Source organism: Corvus moneduloides, chromosome 18, assembly GCF_009650955.1.
Source record: "Corvus moneduloides isolate bCorMon1 chromosome 18, bCorMon1.pri, whole genome shotgun sequence".
In the NCBI taxonomy this organism is placed as follows: Eukaryota; Metazoa; Chordata; class Aves; order Passeriformes; family Corvidae; genus Corvus; species Corvus moneduloides.
The window spans coordinates 2,654,171-2,675,572 of NC_045493.1; the positions used below are offsets into that span (position 1 = coordinate 2,654,171).

The 21,402-nt window shown below is 44.6% G+C and overlaps 1 long non-coding RNA gene across 4 annotated transcripts in view; it reads right to left on the reverse strand.

The window, feature by feature from the left end:
• LOC116453244 overlaps positions 1–21,402 on the reverse strand; it is a 52,850-nt gene that overhangs the window by 7,724 nt on the left and 23,724 nt on the right. For all 4 annotated transcript variants that reach the window (XR_004243721.1, XR_004243722.1, XR_004243720.1 and 1 more), the window contains one exon: positions 9,040–9,278. This is a non-coding gene — a long non-coding RNA (uncharacterized LOC116453244). The remainder of the gene's footprint in view (positions 1–9,039; positions 9,279–21,402) is intronic.

The window sequence follows — 21,402 nt, forward strand, 5'->3', positions numbered from 1 at the left end:
GTGGAGAAAGAAATGCCCTCAAAATGTCTTGTCTGAAACACTAAATTCAGCCAAGAGCTGAATATAGTTCAAGCTAAACTGCAGTTGCCCCCGAACACCTCTCAGCTGTGGATCCCCGCTGAGAAATGACTGCTCACTTTGGCTGTAGGAGGTAGCCAATGCTCGGCCTGGGTAGATTTACTTGCTTTGGGTTGCAAATATTTCAAACCACCATCACCCAACATTTCGCAAGTGCATTGAATTACAGATTTCAAAGCATCACAAAGAAGTCAACAAACCACTCCTTTCAGTTCCCCTACGAAGAAGAAAGTTGCATGTTTTTCTTTCAGGGAACAATCAAAATATTTGTAATGAATCTGCTGCTCTATGAACTGTGTTTTTAAAACTTGATAGAAACAATCAGGCTCAGGTTTAGCTCATTCTCCTTCATGTTTTAGAGGCTGTAATATGGTGTGTAAGGGAACTCAGGCACAATTTACCTCTAGCAGCTTTATGCCACTGAAGGATGTGCACATCACAGTCCACAGGTGAACTATTTTTTGTCACCTAAGCTACACAGACCCCTCCACTCTGTACAAAATTCTAAGACATGCTTAAGGAAGTGTCAGTAATTGAAATTATGTTGGGCTACACAGCAGGTCATACAAGAGGTAGAAGTCCCATTCCTAATGTCCAGGGTTGTTCTGCATGGGACAAACATGCTCCTTTGATCTATTTGGAAACTTTTAACTTCAAAAGAGGAAAATCAGAAGTCCTTATTGTTCTGGATAGTCCAGAGAAGGGATACGAAGATTATCAGAGAGCTGGAGAACTTCTCTCATGGAGAGAGCTGGGGGTGCTCACCTGGAGAGGAGAAGGCTCCAGGGAGAGCTCAGAGCCCCTTGCAGGGCCTAAAGGGGCTCCAGCAGAGCTGGAGAGGGACTGGGGACAAGGCATGGAGGGATAGGACACAGGGAATGGCTTCCCACTGCCAGAGGGCAGGGCTGGATGGGATATTGGGAAGGAATTGTTCCCTGGGAGGGTGGGCAGGCCCTGGCACAGGGTGCCCAGAGCAGCTGTGGCTGCCCCTGGATCCCTGGCAGTGCCCAAGGCCAGGCTGGACATTGGGGCTTGGAGCAGCCTGGGACAGTGAAAGGTGCCCCTGCCCATGGCAGGGGGTGGGATGGGATGAACTTTAAGGTCCCTTCCAACTTAAACCAGTTTGTGATTCAAACTTAGGGTCTACTTTTAAGAATTTTGTACTTTATAGGAAAGCAGAAAGGTATTTCTGGTACTCATAGAAGTCTTCCCATAACTCCAATTTTATTACAGAATAAAGTTCTAGTGAAACATCCTGAGAGAGCCATGGAATTTTAGGGAAGTATCTATCACACTGTGGAAATGTAATCACCAAACCACAGATGAATTCCAGACAGCCAGGAATGATTCAAGTACAAAGACTGCAGCATCAACTGAGTTTTTCTTCTATCAATTAGAAAATTAACTGATATAGAAGAATAAAACCAGTGTGTCCTGAGCCTTTATCATCTGTAACTGGAGAAATGGGCATTACTCTCAAGTAGGCAGAAGCAGCAGGTGGAGCTGAAATGCCTTTGAATTAAGTGTTGGAATGGCCTCTGTCCCAGTGAGATATCTGGAAAGGTGGCACGAGTGCTGTACCAAACCAGTCTGCTGCCACAGCAAACTGGCCCCACCTGGGCAAGGCTCAGCCCACTGCAGTTACCTCGTCAGAGAACTTGATTCACTCAGAACTCTCAGCGGGCTCTGCTCTCAGCCAGCCCTGAATTCCCACCTGTCCCTCCTGCTGACCAATCCCACCAGCTTTCAGGTAGCCAGAGGGGATGGAGATGCACACACCTGCCCTCTTCCCTTGTTAATTAAAGCCTTATGTAAGGCTCCCACGGGCAGCCTGTGGTGACTTTTGGCTTTTCTTTTTAGTTTTACAAAAAAGGTGTTTAGAGGTTGCTGAGCCATTTATGTTTGAGGAACTATTCCTAGTCTCTAGAGTTAGTTTCCACTTACAGAAGCCTGCAAGGTAAGAAGAATTCTCTTGTGCTGATAAACTTTTCATGTGTGTGTTGCTATGTTGGCATTTCTTCTGCTGCCTGGTGATTTGGTTTGGGTTTATTTCCTTTTTTATTTAAAAAGACACATGCTAGACCAAGGTATTTCCTGGCAAGGTAATGTTTTTTTTTTGCCTGGGGTTGCCTGTTTTGAGGAAACATGCCCATTCTGGTTGGGTTGCAATTCTGACTACACAGGTTTGAATTTGGCTGCAAAGTCAGATTTGTCAGGTTTCAAGCTGTGTTGGATTGTTGGAAGGAACTTGAATAATTTACCTTCTCTCTACTCTGTTCTTACAATCAACAACAGATATTGCTTTAATTTCCATTGCTCAGGCAGTCTGGAAAGCCTGATCAGCAGTGGTGACCTAAACTTCGATTCACAGGCCTGTATTTGTGGGTGCCCTTCTCTGCCCTTTTCTGCTTCTTACCTTCAATATAAGGAAATCAGCTCTGGGAACAAGTATTTGTTCTTCATCTCTCATAGATTAAAATTTCAGTCCAGTAAAAAAGCTTGGTGCTAAGAAGTACTTGAACTGGTGATGCCCTTAATGGCAGCAGTGCTGCCTGGAGGGCAGGGAGACAGGAGAGAGAGACCAACTCTGAGTTCCATGAGAGGACACCTCCTGTCCTTCTTGACACCTGTTCTGTAGCCCTAACGTGCTTTCCAGTGCCTCCTCTCCAGTAACTGAAATCTGGGAGGCACTTGGCGCCCTGAAACGCTTTACAGATGCACTGAAAACCGTATGAAGGAATGTATAAAAAGAGGCAAAACTAGATTTTATGCAGAATTGATGAGAGTGAAGTTTAGGAGGTAAAAGTAGCCCAAAAAGTGTGTGCTTTCATTTTCTGTTCATTTTTTTGTCCCCAGTTTTTCCACCTTGAGGTTAAACTCATGACTTCTTATCTCTGAGCAGGCCCAAGGTGTTGCTTTTCCTTATCTGCTGGGTATAGACAGTGCCAGTGGCCCACCCCCATCCCTGCAGGGAGCAGCTCCCCCAGGCAGGTTCAGCTGAGGATGTGTCACTTTGGGCAGTGAGTCTGGGAGCCTGAACCATTTGTAGCTTGTGAGTGTCTCTGGAACACAGAGGGTCATAAAAGCCCTTCTGAATGGGCACTTTACTGACAGAGCTCACCTTTAATGGCCTTTTTGTGAAGTTACAGCTTGGCTTTTAGGCCCTTTTTGCAATTCATCACTTAATCCATACATGCTACCTTGGCCAAGAGCTGGACAATGGGGCCCACTGTGTCTGGTTTTGTTATGGAACAGCCAGAGTGGCTTTTAACTAAAACAACGTATCTGAAGGAGAAAAATGTATTCACCTTGAATTCCCAATGGCTTCGACTTACTTAAGGCAGCTCTGCAGACACTGGTGTGTGCAATCAATGAAATCAAAACTGCAGCCACATAAGGATGGCAGAAAGGAGTAAGAATGTATATGCCTTTGCATGTATAAAATATGAGGGGAGGAAATGTACAGGGAGGAAGGAAACAACTATCCCTGTAGCTAGCTCTGGAAAAGAGTATCCTTCTGATATGAATTTTTTCATGATTAAATATAAGGGTGTATTAGACTGGCAGGGAAGGACTGCTACACAGCCCTGACACCAGCTGGGGGCCCTGCTAAAGGTCCTTTCAAAAATCATGTGTCTTCTGGTACAGATCAATCCTATAATCCATTTGTCAGTTCCTTTTTGAATGGGAGGTGGATGGTAAAACTGATCCCCCCCCCAGCCTTCTAATGCTGCTGCACAAAGAGCACATGGTTTGTCTTGGACCATGTAAACCCAGGGTGCCTTGGTGGCAAGCCAGGGCCGGCCCAAACCTGCTGAGACTTGGAACACATCAAACCAACTTGCTTAACTATCCTCCTGTAACACTTCCAGATACAGAGGGGAGAGGTAGATACCCTTACTTAAGGGGAAAGGAGAAGGAGTCCTCCTCTAGGCACTAGGAAGTGTGGAATTGCCTTCTGGAAGCATGGAATTGCCTTCTGCACTGCTGTCAATCCTTCATAAAAATTAATAATCCTTTGTCACAGAATGGCCTGGGTTGGCAGGGACCTCAAAGATCCTCCAGTTCCATCCCCCTGCCATGGGCAGGGAACCTTCCACTAGCCCAGGTTGTTCAGAGCTCCATCCATTCCTTGACAGAGGCCCTTGCCTGCAGGAGGGAGTACCCCACGGAAATCCACTTGTGATCCTTCACATGCTTCCTCTTTCCAGGGTGCTGACTACATGAATCGAGTGGGAGCAGGGACACCTGGTACAGGGAAGGGACTGGGCTTCAATGTCATGGAGGAAGAGCAGTATCCATATTATCACCTTTTGGCTCAGGTAGGCCAGGGACCTGTCACTGCAAGGTGGGGCTCTCAAATGGGACCATTTGGCAAAGGGTAATCTTTATTTTCCCAAAACTTCAGCTGTCAAATTCAGATTATTTTTTTAAATGAGATGAGATTTTTGGCTTAGGTTCTAGCTAAGCTAATGTGGAAAGCTACACATCTCTGGAGGCTTCTAGAAGCACTTCAAAAGACTGAAGTAAAGTCTCAAGAAAGCCAGCAGGGAATACTATACTCTTCTGTGGAATTTATCCCACTTTAGTTTGGCTCTAGGCACCCAAAGTAAAGCCACAAATTTGGCAATCAAGTAAGTGGGTGGCCAGTCCAACACTTAGAGTAGCAACCATTGACCTCAGTTAATTTTCCTTCTACACTCAGCCATTCCACCCACGTCCTGATTTTTATCAGGCCTTCTGTCTTCCAAAGAATCTCCCTCAGAGAGTGAAGTAGGACACATTCCCGCCTTGACTGTAATGTGTAAGTGAAACTAAAGCAGGCAAGAGGAACTGGGCACCAGTGGCATTTGCCTGCGGGGCTGGAGCCGAGGGCCTGTGTGCGGCAGGCCTGCTGAAGCATTAGCTCCATTTGCTTTTTGTCTCTGAGCCCCCCACACCTGCCTGCCATTTAGCTGCCTCTGAAGGCTGGCCAAGGGACATCAGATCAAATAATAAAGGCCACATTGAAGCAGTGTTTCAGCTGAAACAGTATGAGTGGAGGCGAGATGGGGCTTGGAAAAGGCTCCCTCTCAAAGAGCCCACACATACATGCGAGAAGGTCATTAACTCGTGCCTTGTGCTATCTTTGCCGTCTCTGCTCCCTCTCTCTCAATTATTACATCAGAAGGAAATGAGAGAGCACTTTGCCAAATACTAATGGACTTGATGTTTTCATAATCTCAAGTGCACAACAATCAGAGCTGTTTATTTTCCAAAGAAGATGGGAATCAGGGGAGGAGGCTGAAGACTGTGCCATTCTGTTAAGGAGGAGAAAAAAGCCCTTATGAACAAGAGCTGAGACTGAAAAACAAGCATCTAGGAACACTCTTGCTGTTACAACTCTAGCACTCACTTCTGGGGAAAAGGTAGTGAGAGTGGCTGGATATTGTCCTGTCCCAGTGCCCACTGCACAGTAACTGACAGCAAGGGTCCAAGTTGGCAGAACACTTTAGAGTCCCACTTCAGATTGAACTCAGATGCTTTAGGTTTTTTTTAATGTCTGAGTATAATGATACTGCTATATATTTGTTTCTGAAGCATAGCAAGAACCACTTCTTTCTGAATGAAACGTGCTCAGGAGACAGGATGTGACTGAGCTGACAGGAGGGGTCTCTGCAGTGACATGAAGGAGTCAGTTCTGTTTCTTGGTCTCAGTAGTCAGCTTCCCCACAACTTGAGCCTGTGTGAAATCCCAGGCTTTGCTTACAAAGGGAGCTTAGCAGGATACTTGCACATCCTTAGATTTATGCTGGTGTACAAATACTGGAATTTCCCTGAAGAGCCAGCTAGGACTGTGAAGCTTCTGTCCTGGAGTCACCAGGTTGTTCCCCTGGTAAAGGACTGGCATCCCACTGGGATGTGAGGAGCTGTGGAGGGCATTTGGTTTTACTAAGTGAGCCCAAGCCATCCGCAGGAAGATAAGGATGCTTTGTGTTCTTCCTTGCTGCTCAGATTTTGGAAGCTTCTGCCTTGACAGGGGTTTTAAATTCTCAGTGTCCTCTGACACTGCTGACAGGAATGTGCACAGGGGCTGATGTGGGAATGACTTGCCCAGTCACACCGCAACTGAATTATCAAAGGATCCCCCAAGAGTGTCCTCCTTTCCCACACATCACCTTTCAAAGGCCATAAACCAGAACAAAGGCTTTGTATAATTTGGGAGTCTTTGGGCTGAACTGGGTCTTAACTTTCCTAGTGCATGCAGGTACTTATTTATCCCTATGATCTAAGTGCAGGAATTGCCAGTGTTTGTCCATATAGGCAGATATTCTGGGCCTTTGACTGGGTTAAGAAGCAAACAGGGCTCTTAACTACCACCGTTCAAGCATTTTTTCATCCACTTAGCAGTTAAATTCCAGATGCCTTGCACAGAGACGAGCTTTGAATCTTGTCTCCTACAAGCTTATTATCGGTGTTGTGTGCAAGACCAGAAGTTTTCCTGATAGTAAAACAAAGGGCTGCATCTCTGAGGAAGGAACAAAACATCAAAAAATACCAAACAGGGAAAGTTTCTGGACCCCATGTTAAAAATCAAAAGGATATTTCTAAATGGAGAGTCGGACATGAGCCGGGGCAGGGGAGGAGAGGAGCGGGTGCCGCTCCTGTGCCGGCAGCTCCCGGGAGGTGTCGCCGCAGCCCAAGGCTTGAGGCGCCGGGACCGGGCTGTGTCCCCATTGCATCGGGACACACGGACTGTGGGCAAGGGGCTGCAGGGGACACCTCAACCCCAGGTGGCAGAACCAGACTCCAGTGCCACCTCCTGTGTGATGCTGTGGCAGCAAAAGGGTGAGGCTCCCCGTGCCGATCTCATTCCCACGTCCCCATTGTCAGCACCTGGATCTTTACCTGCAGCAGAGGGTGAGGGGCTCTCCCTGCCCGCCAGGGTGTCTTCCGTGGGTGACCTTTGTGCTGAAGCCTAATAAATGTTCAAAACCAGAGGGATTTTGGATTTGGTCTGACAAAAAATGAGATTATGTATACAGAGAGATCTGATAAAGAGCTGCTTTACTTGCATTAAAGCAGACATTTAAAAGAGGCTTTCACTGAGGACATGGTTGCTGTGGAATACTAGGACTGTGTCATGAGAGTGGAAGGGTGTACTGGGCATCTCATGCACCATATAATTAACTTGATTTTTGGGCATCTTGAGTGCCACTAGACTTGAATGAGACATTTATGCAGCACTTGGTGTTTGTGGTCATCAAAGGTATCACTTTGTTGTGCTTGAAAATACAGCAGCCAGTGCAACAGAGGCTCAGCACTGGCTGGTCTTGTGGTGCTTGCAAAGTATGAACGGGCACCACTGGACAATGTAGTGTGGGGACGTGTAGCCACACACATCAAACTGAGATGTTTTCTGTACACCTCTGATACAGGAATATTTCGGCAGCAAGCTTTAATATTGTGTCCCAAACTGTGATTATAAGCTGGTATACAGGAAGACACTACTGTAGCTGAGATAGGAAGTGATGATTATCCCTCACACACAGTTTAACTGTATACAGGAATACTGAATGTGGATGAACTGCCGGTGCTGCTCTCAGAAAAAGAAAACTTCCCAGACTGCAGAGACCACATTTAGAGGGAGGGGGGTTAAAAAAAACCCCCCAACAATCCAAGAATGCTCACACAACTCCAAACCACCAGGCAGCCACTCTAATCCTTTAGAGTGGAGAGCTGGAAATGTACCTGAACTACATCACAAGTATGAAGTCCATCCTCCAAAAGGAATCAGATGCTCTGTGGCCCACGTGCATCCTCCCCATGTATTCACTCCCGTGCTACTCCTTAGAATCTCATGGAAATCTCTAATTCAATGAAATCAGCCTTCTCCCACTCCCTGGTGCAGAGTATTCCTTCAGTCACAACTAAATGTGTCTTTAACAATGAGGCAGATGCAATCCTCAAGGGCTGGGAACATGGGCAGCAGCCTTACAGGCAGGTGTGTTCAAACATACCTGAGAGCTGGGCCACCCCACACCTGCTCCGGATCTGTTCTTCCCCTTGCTCTGCTCTCAGGCAAGCCAGCGAGGTTATAGGTTTCCCCATCAGTCTCTAACACTGTGTTTCTGTCCTTCACACCCACTGGTGACCCATCAAAGTACCTTGTTTATTATTTTCAGATTCCTCCAAGTATTTCTGGATGCACCATTCAGGAGCTCTCCTTCTAGGAGTTACGCTTGCATTTTTAGTGCTCTGAGATTTCTATTAACTCTGCCCTGCGTGTTTTTCCTCCCTTAAGCATTTAAGTACACAGCTCAGGCATGTACTTGTCTCACTTTAAGCAGTGGCCAAGGGCTATTTAATGATTTGGGTTTATACAGCTCACACTGCCTGCCTAAGTACCTGTGATACATGGTAAAAGCACAAATTCTTCCGTTAGAAACAGGTTTGTGTTTCAAACAAACTAATGTACACTCAGAGTTTTCTTCAGTGACAGCCAGATGAAAGCTGTCCAGCCCAAATAAGCCAGCTTCCAGCTCTCCAAACTTTCCTTCTCCTTTGGAGAGGGTGTGAAGTGCTAGTTTCTGGTTAAACCTTTTTTCAGAATCAACAGTGAGAGACAGGAGTAGTGTTGTGGTTTCAAGCCCTTTTGTCTTCATCTACTTCAGGTCACAGTGGATTTTTTTACATGTCAGAATTTTCCTCCTAAAACTTCTCAAGGCTGGAATACTTGAATTGCTGAAATATCATTGAGTGGTTACTGCCCCTCACTCAGGACAATTATGTAGCCCTTAAAACCTTGCTTGCACTGTTTTGTTTTTTTTTTACATTGCATCTGCTCCACTGTAAGTCTGTGTGTGTGTAAAGATGCCCTAGAAATGGACCAACTTCATGGGCTTCAATGATGGTGACAAAATGAGGTTAAACTTTTAAGCAGCCAATGTAATTTCTCTTGACATGAAATGATTCTCTTACCACTCAGATGATCAATTATCTGTACTGATCAACACCCTTCTGTGTTGTTGGGCAGTGCAGGATTCTCCTGTTTGGCACATCTGTGTCTCAGGGTTAGAAGGGCCTGATCTCTTGCTGGGGATCCCCAGGCTGCACCTCCACTTGTGGTCTTCCTGCATGATGGGGCTGAAGCCTGGGGAAAGAAGGGAGGGGTGATCCAGCTGTAGGACATTGAAGTTCTTCCCATAAGCTGCTCCTGACTGGAAAACAGAAGTTTTGGTACCTTAGAACAGGAATGGCCTATTAGAAAATACTACCCTCAAGAGAGGAGAATATTATTTTAAATAGTCATCCTTCACCTGAAAACTTTGGAGTTTGATGGGTTTTAATTCAAATACTTTTAATGAAGTTACACTTCTGGGTGAATAAGGCCCACAGAAAGACTGTGGCTCTCTTTAAAAAGCCTAAGTACAAGAGTGGAGATGTGGAAGAGAGGCACTGATAGCTAAAGATGCAGAAGAAAAATATGTAATGGAAGACATGTAGGCAAATACTCTGCAGCCTTCTGACAGCTTTGGAACAGTGTTGTCCAGCTGCAGCATCACCCATCAGAAAAAAATATCTGAAGGTCACATTTTCAGCCTCCCAGAGCACTTGAATCTAGGGCAAGTGTTATGGGGACAGATCCAGGTCTGTTACTCTGCGTGGCATTCTTCCTTTTGTGCATCACCATGGTAAACAGAGAGGGTTGCCAGGAGCCTGGATGCACTGTTTGTGTCAGTCCCTCATCCCCTCTCCCCCTCCTTCCCCAAATGCTTTCTCGGTGATTAGTTACTGAGTAGAAGGGGCTCCAGTTACCATGCAGCCTGCCATCCCTCCTCATTTTATTGGAACTAATATCCCACCTGCGATGATAAGGTTTAAACTTGTTTAATCTCCCAGCTTAGCTGTGGTGTTTTAATATTTTTAAAATGGTTGTTTCAGAAATGGGGGATTTAAACAGGTTTTGAATAAATAATAAAAGCCCTTCTCACAGGTTGCAAGGCAGGCTGGGAGGCATGAACCATTTTCATCAGGTCAGATTTCATGTTGGGTTATCCCAAGGTGGCCTGACTTTGTGGCTACAGATTTACAATGGAACAGTCATATGCAAAGCAGTTTATGGAGGAGAAACTGCTTTAATAATGCATTTCCTGCTCAGCAAACAGCAGATACAATGACATTCATAGGGAATGGGAGAGTGAACAAAGTCTTGCAGGAAAGGAACCAGTTTCTCCCCAGAGTTTTAATAACATTTTTTTGCTCCTACAATATATTTGGGGAGATAAATGTTGACCTGAGAGACATCAGAACGTACAGTTTTGAAGTGAGAGAAAAGACAGGTTTGCACATCTCAGGCCTGATAACCTGGAGCTGCATCTGCATTGTTTCAAATCTAAGGGAAGGGAAATGGGTTCTCATTTCATGGTGAAACTTCACTGGCATAAACATAAGACTCTTTGTCTGGAATAAACTGGATAAAGTGCCTTGTGTTAACGTGTAGACCACCTTGGTTTGTCTCCCACTCTTTGCTCCCTGGACTGGGAATGCTGTGTTCAGCCTCAAGAGCAGTACTGACAAGCTCCTGACTTCTCTGAGCCAAACCAAAGCTGCAACACCAGGCCTTCAGGAGTCTTGTCCAGTCCCAGTCCAAGCCACTCGGATGCACACCAGGCTTCTAGGAACACACGTGCAGGACTGGGATTGTAGAGCCAGGAAAACCAGGCAGGACTTCTTTAGCTTTGTTCAAGACTCCTCCTGCACACTTAGGCACAATGTGTGTGGAAATCTGAGTAAACCACAGCATAGTGACTAAAGCAGGGGTGGCCAAAGGCTGCCAGAAAGGAGCCCACTGACCCATGGCTCAGTTGCAGAAGAGCCCAAGCAGCACCAGCTGGATGACCTTAGTGCTGTCCAATTCTTTTCCTAAGGCTGCAGAAAAGGTGGGCACAGAGCTGTTGTACAAATACTATCTATATTATTTCTGTCAAACACAGTAATTCACAGTGATACCAGAAGGGCACTTGGCTGTGGTCAGCTTCAAGTGAAGGGAGAGCCATTGTGTCTCAAAGATGGGTCATGCCAAGCTCTGAGTTTGTGCTTGCACACATGAATTTGCAAGTGCAGCTCATAAACAAATCAGCTCTGAGTAGCTCACTTAGCCCTGCCACCCCAGATGGGCTCCTTCCTTACCTGGTGGAGAAGGAGATGGGGAACCCAAATCACTTTGGGGTGGAAAAGAGAACAGGGAAGAGAATAATGCTTTCATTGGTGCATAAACTCCTCTTTGACACAGCTAAAATTACCTTTGAGCTCCTCCAGGAAGCTTTTATGGACAAAATAGCAAATAAGAGCAATTTACTTCACAGCATATAATCATATTTCCCGTATCTGACATAACCACAGGGCAAAACCATGTAAAATCTAGATGAGATTGGGTAAATACATAATAATAACAAACCACTGCCTCCATTACACCTTCTATTTGAGGGAAAAGAGGCTGTTTCAGCGTGATTTCAAGCACTACTCTAGTTTTGTACCCCATTGAAATAGTGAAGTATTATCCCCATCTTCTTTAGCAATGCCACAGAAGTCAAGTAATAACTTGCTACACACACTGCTCACTCTGTGAGAAGCCCTGTGGGCACAACCTAAATACCCTCAACTGCAGTTGTCTGCCTCAACATAAAAGCATCCTTCCTCAGCAAACCAAACAAACCCCACACCTAAATTCTTTATGGAAAGATGTGGTATTGCAGGCTGAAGGTGATGTATAAAACAGGAAAGACTTTTTAAAAGCAAGAGGGGGATAACAGTGAAACTGGGGCTCATTTTTCTGCTAAAGGAAAGGTTGGGGAAAGAGCTAAATCTGTCAATGAAAAGATATGCAGATTACTTCGAGGACCCTTAAAGGGTGGGGGCTTAAAACATCAATATTAAAGTGGAACTTGATTGGCAGGACAAGCAAACATCAGTAGGTTCAGAATGTTACAGCAGAGAGCCATCCATATCTCTGGTCATCTCATGTGCAGGGAAAAACCACTTTGTTCAAGGGCCCCGTGTTAACGAAAGAATTTGTTTTTCAGTTCCTTGAATGTCAGTTTTCAGCTGGGGGGTACCGAAGGGCAAACATACAGAAAAGTCAATCTTGCAGATTCAGGAATGAGCTGAAGTCCAATTTTAACAAAAGAAAGGTCTGGGCAAGTGTTATTTGGTGTTTAGCTGTAACATCACTATATCAGAGCACACTGCAGGAAAGCTCTGTGGTTAGTCTGCCACTAGATACCTGTCTGAATACAAATCACCTCTGCTAATTGCCAATAAAGCAAAGATCAGCATCGTATTTATTACATTAATATTTATTATTTATTCAGAGGCAAAATTTCACACAACAGCATGGGCTACTGTGGTGCTTCAGCTTTTTAGCTGGCATCTGTTCTCCCATGAGGTTTTATGTTCAGTTTTTCAGTGTACCACTTGTAGCTATCTGGTTTCAGGTCATACAAATAAAGACAGATAGTGGGGGTTTTTGTTTTGTGGTTTGGTTTTTTTTGGTATATGGCTACTGGTGAGCTATGCAACAGGAACACCACTGTAGGACAATCCCAGGTGAATCCCACCTCTGATGCTCACATGTATGATGGACACAGCTCTAGCTACAGAAAACAGGGGTCAGTTCAACTTGTGGAAATTGGAATCTGCACAAGTGGGTCTAGAACGCTTCCAGTCTGGTTTGCAAACTATTTAGCAGGAGCCAGCAACTGAACATGGCTCAGAACAAAAAAGGAGCAAACCCAATGGAAACACCAATTTGTGAAGCAGTAATTATTCCTTGTTTGAAGTGGAAGGTCACTGGAGGAAAGCAGTGTCTAGAACTGGAAAAGTGACAAGTGCTGTTCACTGAAGTATTGCGGCAGATTTTTTTGGCAGTTGTTTGTACTTGGGGTACCTAGACTTGGCCATAGCTTTGTTGTGCTGGTTAACTGTTTGTGGGGCAGCAGTACAGGCTGAACCACTGAAACAGCTGCCTGGAAAGGTTATTTGGAACCAAAAATAAAATTATCTGCTTCAGCTGATGATCCAGCCATGTGAATCACTGTACTGCTATACAGCTGATTTCTAACAGCTCAGGTAAGTAATTTGGAGTAATGGAATGGAGGAATCCAGGGAAAGATCTGCTTCAGAGGAGTTTGCTGACGGTGGAGGGATTCTGTGGACATATCCTTTTAATTTTTAGAGATTTGATCTGCCAATCTCATACTTCAGGAGTAAATTTGATTCACTAAGATCTTGCTGACTTCAAACAATCCCCCAGGAATGCAATTTGTAACAAACAGCCAAGACTTAAGCTTCTGCATTAGAAGAGCACTTTAGTTCAGACTTCGTATTTAAAAATACATTAGAAACAAAAGTATATTTTTTTCAGGTAAAACTAGCCCAGTGTCCTGTATGTTAGAAGCTCTGCCTTGTTTTGAAGGAAGCAGCTGTTCCCTGCCAGCCCCCAGTGTCCTCAGGTGCAGGACACACATATAATTTGCTCTTATACCTCAATCAGTGAACAAGCAGAAAAATAGGAGGAAATTAATTTCTCTCGTTCCTTTTCCCTCTGTCCTATTTTTTACAAGGGCCTTTTAAAAACGTTGCTTACTATATGATTATGCACAGCAGGGGTTTGTAACAACCTCATCTTAACTCAACTACCTCTGCCCTTGCTGTGGAATGATTGGTTGCCTTGGCAATCTTCTCCATGTGGTGCTCAGGAGCTACAATTATAGTGCTTTTCTCAGTAGTGATCCTCTTAGTTCCCTTTCTTAGGAGTTCATGATAAGGAGATACAAAATTATATATATAATGGATTTTATTGCTCCAGCCTTCTGTCTCCTTCAGGCCTGAAGGAAGCATATCTGCACTATCTAAACCTGTTTGCTCTGCAGCAAGGAGAAAAACCCTGTTTGTGTAGGATGAAGGACTGTGTTAGCTGGAGGTCACAACCAGGTGGGTCAAGCCACCCGAGGTGATAACTCTGAGTCCCACATAAACCCTGAGGATTCCAGCAAGAGCCTTTTGAGCTACCCCCCAGTGAGAAGGAAGCATTGTTCTGTATTGCATTCCATAGACTTCAGCTCAAATGTGCTGTCTTTGCAAGTGAAATGATGGCAACTTGAACTGCTGGCTCTGCAAACTCAGGCTAAATTCAGATGAGCAGGACTTCACACTGAAATGGGAGGGGCAGCTGCCTCAGCCTCCCTCAGCTCGGATTTATCAGCCAAGCCTGGTGCTAAACTATGCCGTCACATATTGTCTGTGTACAATATGGATGGACAAAAGTAAAACCCGTGTCAGCTCTGTGACATTAGCAAAAGATTCAGTGATAAAAATGCACTATTTTCTTGACTGTACTTGTTCCGCTGGGGTAACAGGGGGGTTTAACATTAAAAAAAAAAAAAACAACCTGTCCCTGAATTTGAATATGACTGGTAACCCAGAGGGAGCAAGGCTGCCAAGGAAGCAGTCACAAAGCAGACCATTAGTTTAGGGAGAAATCTGAGGGCAGCACTGAGGTTAGTTCAACCTCTGCTCTCTGTAAGCAGTGGGTAGATGCACAGAATGGTCATATATTGCTTAACCTACACGTGAGCCTCTGTATTGTGTGCCTGTGTCTGATCCTGTGAGTACCTGAGAAAGGACACGTGGTTTTCTTGCTGCTGAGGTTGGCAGGTTCCAGTTCGTGCTCAGGGAGAGAAGTTGTTCTCACCGTGCACAAACTGTGGGGCTTCACAACAGAAATGCTTAATTGCAGCTGGCATTTTGGACACTCAGTGCCTGTGCCAGTGGGCACTCGGCTGATGAGAGACATCCCTTCTGACACGAGCAACGTGAAAACTGCAGAGGAGACTGAAGTGCTGAACTGCTGGTTCACCAATTAAGAACCAAAAAAAAATTACGCAGTCCTAAACAGTTCAGTTCTACCTGCTAAAACACAATCAAGCAGAAGATAGGTTTCCAATTCCGTACACACGGGTCTCCTCTTTTTCTCTTCCCCTGCCCCCTCTGCTGTCAGTGCGACCAGAGATGTACTCTGCTCTAAGAGGGCAGCCACCAGCAGCTGCCTGAGATGCCATCATTAATTAAAGTCTTGGTTCTCAAGTGCTGCTCAGATTCAGGAAAGGGTGAGAAATGCCATGTCTGAGAGCCACGAAAACAGAACTATCTCTCAACCAAAATCACTGAGGCTGAGCACTTCCAGGCAGATCACACAGATGCCTGGCATACACAGAACAAATTCAAAACTGACTTGAAGGAACAAAACTCCACCACCACCAAAAGCTCTAAATTCAATTTAGAAGCTACATGGAGAGTATAAGAAGGAGCTCTTTTTGCACTAGATACTGTCTTAGTACCCTTTTGAAGAAGAAAATCGATGGTGAGGTATTAAGCTGATCTGTTTTGTTAAGTTTGACACTGCATCAGTAATTTGCCCCTTTTGGATCATGGAAAGTCTCTTGTGCCAAGGGCTCCCAGCCCTCCACATCTGGGCCTCGGGTTAAACAGCAAACAGGATACACAGATACCCTTGACTTTCTTGCGCCAGCACATTGCAAGCCAGGTGTGAAGTTCACACTTGCTTTCTTTCAAGAACCAAGAAACCCAATAGAATAGCTGGAGCAGGTTTCTGCTTCAGCAAGGACCCAAGCTTGTTTTGGGTCAAACAAGGAGTAGCATTAATCCCCCCCCTTAATTGCAGCCCCCTTCAGGGTAGAAATTGGCAGTCGTTTAATGTGATGGAGGAATGTTACACATGAGCTCAGGACAAAGCAAGGAATGATGTCTCCATTGAAAATTCAATGAGACATTAATGGAGAGAAAATAATTACAGCTGGGATTTGGAGGGGATGTCAGGTTTAGCACCTCTGTACTTGCAAAGAGTGCTGCAGGATGTTTAGAAACCCTGCTGATCTACGTCACTACCTGCAGTTCTGCATTGACTTGGGAGCTCTTACTGTTTATTGCTCTGGAATTCTTTTTAAAATGTATGGAATCTGACAAGATAATATCTTGAGGTGGCATGCAAGCTTCAACTGCACTTCACTAAATCTCAAAGAATCTATGCATCTTTACCTTTTTGCCCTTTTCTTTTTCTCATGTTTGTTGCAAAGTCAAAGGAAACAGCTTTTTATGTGAATGATGATTAATAAGCAGCCCTGCTGAAGGGTGACAGAGCTGATGCTAAGAACAGGCTGCTTTGATAGACACTTTAAAATGTGTTCTAACATGTGAAAATGATAGGCTGTCAAGTCACCATTCAGGTGTACACCGAGATAATAACATGCATTTGAGAAAAATGATAAGCTAAAATACACATTTCTACAGCATGAAGATAAATAGTGAAATACACACTTGTGTGCCTCTATGTAAAGTAAGGAGAAAAAAATTAAAAATCCATTTAGAATGGAATTGTGAGGAGTCTGGACATCTCCATTGCCTTGTGCTTGAAATATCATCTCAACTGAGTGTGTCTTCTTGTATTTGTGCTTGAATTAAAGATAAAAAGCATTTGCAGTGTCCATCCTATCAAATCTTCCCACAAGGTTCAAGGCATCTCAGGACAGGACTTTCTTTAAAGGTTATGTCTGTACTTTCAGTATGTGAATTTCTGGGCAGAAATAGAAATGGGATCTTTCTACAAAATAACACAATTAATGGGAAGCTTCTAATGAAAATGAGGCGGTAGAATGTCTGGTTTGCTTGAGATCACCAAGAAAACATCACTTTTCTCATTTGCAAAAAAAGTCGACAAGCAGCAATTGAATTTGTGTAGTAGTGAAAGGACAGTTGTCTTTTCCTATTTTTTGGAAGTATACTGCAGCCCAGAATCCCCTTCTCTGACTGCTACTTTGACCTCTTAAGAACAAAGTGCCCAAGCATTTGAAGTTTAACCTTAGAAACATACAGTGAATAACAGGCATTTTCCCATTCCTGTTCATGTTGCCATTTTCAAACATCTGATAAATGTCAAGCCCTCTCCCTTTAAAAAACGTTTTTCCTTTTGTATCAGGGAAAACCAAAACAAAACAGCAAAGCCCAGAATGCCAGTGTGAACCATGAAGGCAACTATCCTCACCTGAGCAGATTGCCCTGGGGAGACAGGGTAGATACCCTACCTGGAGTTGTTCCAAGTTCTTCAAACCCAGCATCAAAGCAACAACCCTCTGGCTTAGAGGTGAGAAAATGATGCCCTGAGGCACAGCTTCTGTGTCAGGCAGATAGCAAGCAATGGGCTCGTAAAACAATATTTGAAGACAGGTAAAAAAACATGAGGGAAAGGGAAGAGTTTCTTATTAGCTGCAGAGTAAGGCTTTTCGATCACAATCTCTGACAAAGAACAGCACTACTTGGACAGTAAATCACTGTGGCCCACTGAGGAACCTGTGCTGATAAGAGCCTGACAGGTCAGGGAAGAGGTTCAGGGCTTGCAGGGAAAATCTTTCATTCCAAACACACACAGCAGACCAGCAGAGGCAGGAGGAGCAGGTACAGGCAGGCAGTTCTGAACAGGAGGGTGAAACGGGATTTCTGCTCTCTCTACAACGAGGAGAGAAAAGCCCCTCTCTGATGCTTTTAGTTGGGAATAAAGAGGGCTGCCTTAAGATTCTTCTATCTATGTCTTCTTCCCATCATTTCCTGGGTCTAGTGATACAACCCAAAATGACATTGAGTGTGTCCACAGATTCCCCTTCGTGCTCTGGGCAGGCAGGTGGCAGGGACAAGTGGCTTGGCATGTTGTGCATTTTCTGTAAAACTTAAGACTTTTTTGGACTTGCTTACTTTGTAGTGAACGAATATCATGTTCTTTCCCCTCTTTTTCTCTTCCCACTCTTCCCCTTGTGCACTTAGTTTTGTCCCCACAGCAAAAGGGAGTTTAATATGGTGTGATTTACATTGGCAAGGAGGAGGGAGATTGGAGGAAAAGCAGATAATTGAAGAGTTTAAGCACTTTTCTCTTGGTTCCCAAACACTGTGGGTATGATATTTCAATATTCTGCAGAATTTCTGGGACACATCTGAAATATCTAAATTCAAGAGGTGACTGGAAAAGAAAATAACAAAAAAAGGTTTAATAAATGTTCAGGCAGATTTTATTGTTCCTTTGCCAATGCAAGGAGAAGTATGGAAGACTACACTTTGCCCTTGATACTGACCTTCACATTATTGCATTTTAACTATACCATCTTTCCAGGGACTGCTCCACAGCATTAGTGTAGAACCATCCAAACACTCATATTCCTCCTACTTTTCCAGTGCTCCTCTTGTGCTCCCATTGCTCCTAAGTTTCAGAGAGCTCCACACAAGACTGGGTGATGAGAGAGCTCCCCATGCAGTAATCTGCCCCTGAGCCCTTACTGGCAGTCCTGCAAGGGGTATTATTGTGCCACCAGAGCAGTAGAGAGGCTCAAAACTCACTGAAGAGTCTATTTCTAAAATTTTGAGCAGTTAAGAGTTCATTGAGGCTATTTGGTGATATCTAAAGGCACAAACCAGCAATGCTGAAGTTTTCTCCCCTCTCTATTTACCTTCTACTGGTCATAAATTTTCTCTGCAATCAACACCTTGCTGCATCCTGGTTTTTTTTTTATTTTACTACTGGTCCAGCTAACCTGGCATTCACATTCTAAGCTACAGTTCACTTGCAAACTTTCTTGGTACAGTTGAGGGAATGGGGAGGGAGAAAACATACACAGGTGTGTAGAAGCACTAAGCTGTGCTGTTGAATGAGCAAAACTACATTTAGAAAGTATTAAACAGTATTTTAAAAAGGCAAGAAAACCCAACAAACAGCCAGAGCCTGCTGTCTTTCTTGTCTCCTATGGAAAAAGGGGAATTCCGGCTCCTGCCATTAGAAATAAATTGCCAGCAGCAAGGAGGTACTAACTAGTCTGACACGGTACTTTCCCCAGGAGAAGAGAATGCTGTTATAGCACCGAGAAACATTCTGACCTCAGGCAACTGATCTTAACAGTTCAGTGTCTTAAATTCAGGGAGCAAGAAGGGAACGATGATAGCACTTGCTCTTCACTGAGGCACTTGCCTCGAGAGGCCTCTCAGTCCCACTTCAGATGAACAAAGTCACTGTCCTTCTGTCAAGCACTTACAGGCACCACAGCTCCCTAACTCCACTGATGGGGACTACTCAAATTGGGTAAACCTTGTAAATTGTCTCACTAGAGAGGCAGTGTCTTGGAGCCACTATCAAATCACATGACAGGAGTCAGATTAGATTAGATCACAGCTAAATCTATCCCAGCATCCTGTCTGTTACAATGGTCGTTAGTGGATGCAAATGGAAAGCTTGTGAGAAACAAGGCAAGTCTAAAGTGATCTTGCACCAACCCAGTCCCCCCAGGAATTAGGGATTAGATGACTAATGTTCTCATAACAGGCTTTCACTGCACTGAGACCCACCTTTCCTACCTCTGTCTCTGCTTTGAAACTGTCACCCTGCAGTCAAGATGTTTGCAGAAAAATGCATCTGTAACGGGTTAAGATAGGAAAATTTCTCAGCCAAATTCCCCACATGTTGACAGAAATTAATGTTGAGATGACAGAAGACTTCAGCTGTAGGGAGGGGTTAAAACAAAGTTGAGGGCTTTACGAAGTCTTCATCCTTGGAACTCATAACCTGCCTTAAAAGCCCTCATTTGCTTCTTGACTGAACCCTGGATCTTGCACCTTCCTTAAAGCACTGACACAAGGCTGTTGGCTATTTGAGGACAGAGAGATATTCTTGATGCTCAGGTTTAGTTCTATTCTGGTTTTTTTTAAATAAAGTATTTAGCCTAGGCACAAGAAAGACAGTAGTACACTGCTCAGGCCACTCAGAGAATCAGATGTAGGTTCAGCTTACTTCAGACAGAAAAGGGGAATGAAACTGGGGCTTCTAAATTCTTTTTCTGTTCCAGTTTGCTGGGCTGATCCAGGAGGTCACAAGCATGCAGGGTTTTCCCAACTCAGACCACATGTTTGGGAGTAGATAGCACAATGTCCAGACAAGATCCTTCTCTTTCCAAAGACCAGAGCCAGGGAAGCTGGAAGAGGACATGTTGAGAAATTCCTTAAATACTCACAGAGTGCTCTTCTGTATATGGTGTCACGCAGAAAAACAAGTTGCTACTCTTGGCACTTTTTAATACATACCAAAATTCAGGTGGATCAAATTGTACTGTGTTAACAGCTGGGAGAATATAATGCTATGGCTTCAGAGTCAGGTATTCAAATGAAAAGACCTAATTTTACATGTAATTACCTCACTGTCAGTTTCTAGAACCTACCTGCCAATTAATCCCTAGTGTAGGAGACCCTCATTTGAGAAATGGAGTGTGATCCTAGACAATTCCCCAAGCCATGTGTGTGCTCAGGGATGTCTCTGGTTTGTCTCTGTGTCCTTGTCAGGGAAAACATGCCCTGACTGTCCTGCAGACTCTGAGAGGCAGGAGCAGGTACAGCCCAGTCCTCCCAGAGCCGTCCCAAGGTCAGGATGCAGAGCCCCCGCGGCAGCCCTGACCTGTCTCACCACGGCACAGATACTCTGCTGTTCTGACAGCCTGGCAGTTCATCACCCAGATGAAAGCTCTGATCTCCCCCGTTTGTCAGCAGAGCTGCCACAGGTGAAATTTTGCAGATTTCCCAAGGTAGGTGAATTACAGAGTCAAATATGACTGGGGGGCAGAGGCAGAGAGGAGGGCAGGGAATGTACAGTTATTGAAGTCTTCAAGATGTCTTGGGCACGGTGCTTGGTGCTTCTGTCTGGCTCTTGCCCGTGACTACTGGAAGAGGCCTAAGGGACTGTTCCTGGAATCCTCCAGATTGTCAGGGACCTACTGCTCAGCCAATGGGCTACATACAGATTCCTCAGCTCTAGGAGGGAAAGATTTAAGCCCCGTATTGAGCCATCTTCTACACTTTCAGACTTCTAATGTTCATGTTAAGGAGGCCCTTCTGAGCCCTAAGCTTTTATTTTCTTATACACTCAATGTTAATTAGCTGTCCATAAAGTCTTACATTTTGAGCAGTGAGGAATCTTACAGGCGTGGAAATTAGAATCCTGTATATCCTGCAGAGAGTCCTGATACAGGGCTCTGAATCTGCTGGCAATTCCAATGCTGTGTTTCAAAGCTCTCTTTCTGCCGGAGTGCAGAATGAGACTTAGTTTTTGAAGCTGAGTTGTCAGTAACAATGAAGAGTAGCTAGTCATGTTCTGGTTTATAGCAGACACTTGGAAACAGCCACAGACCAACAATCATTTGAAGAACTTCTCAAAAAACAAGCAGCAGACATCTTCAGAAAAGC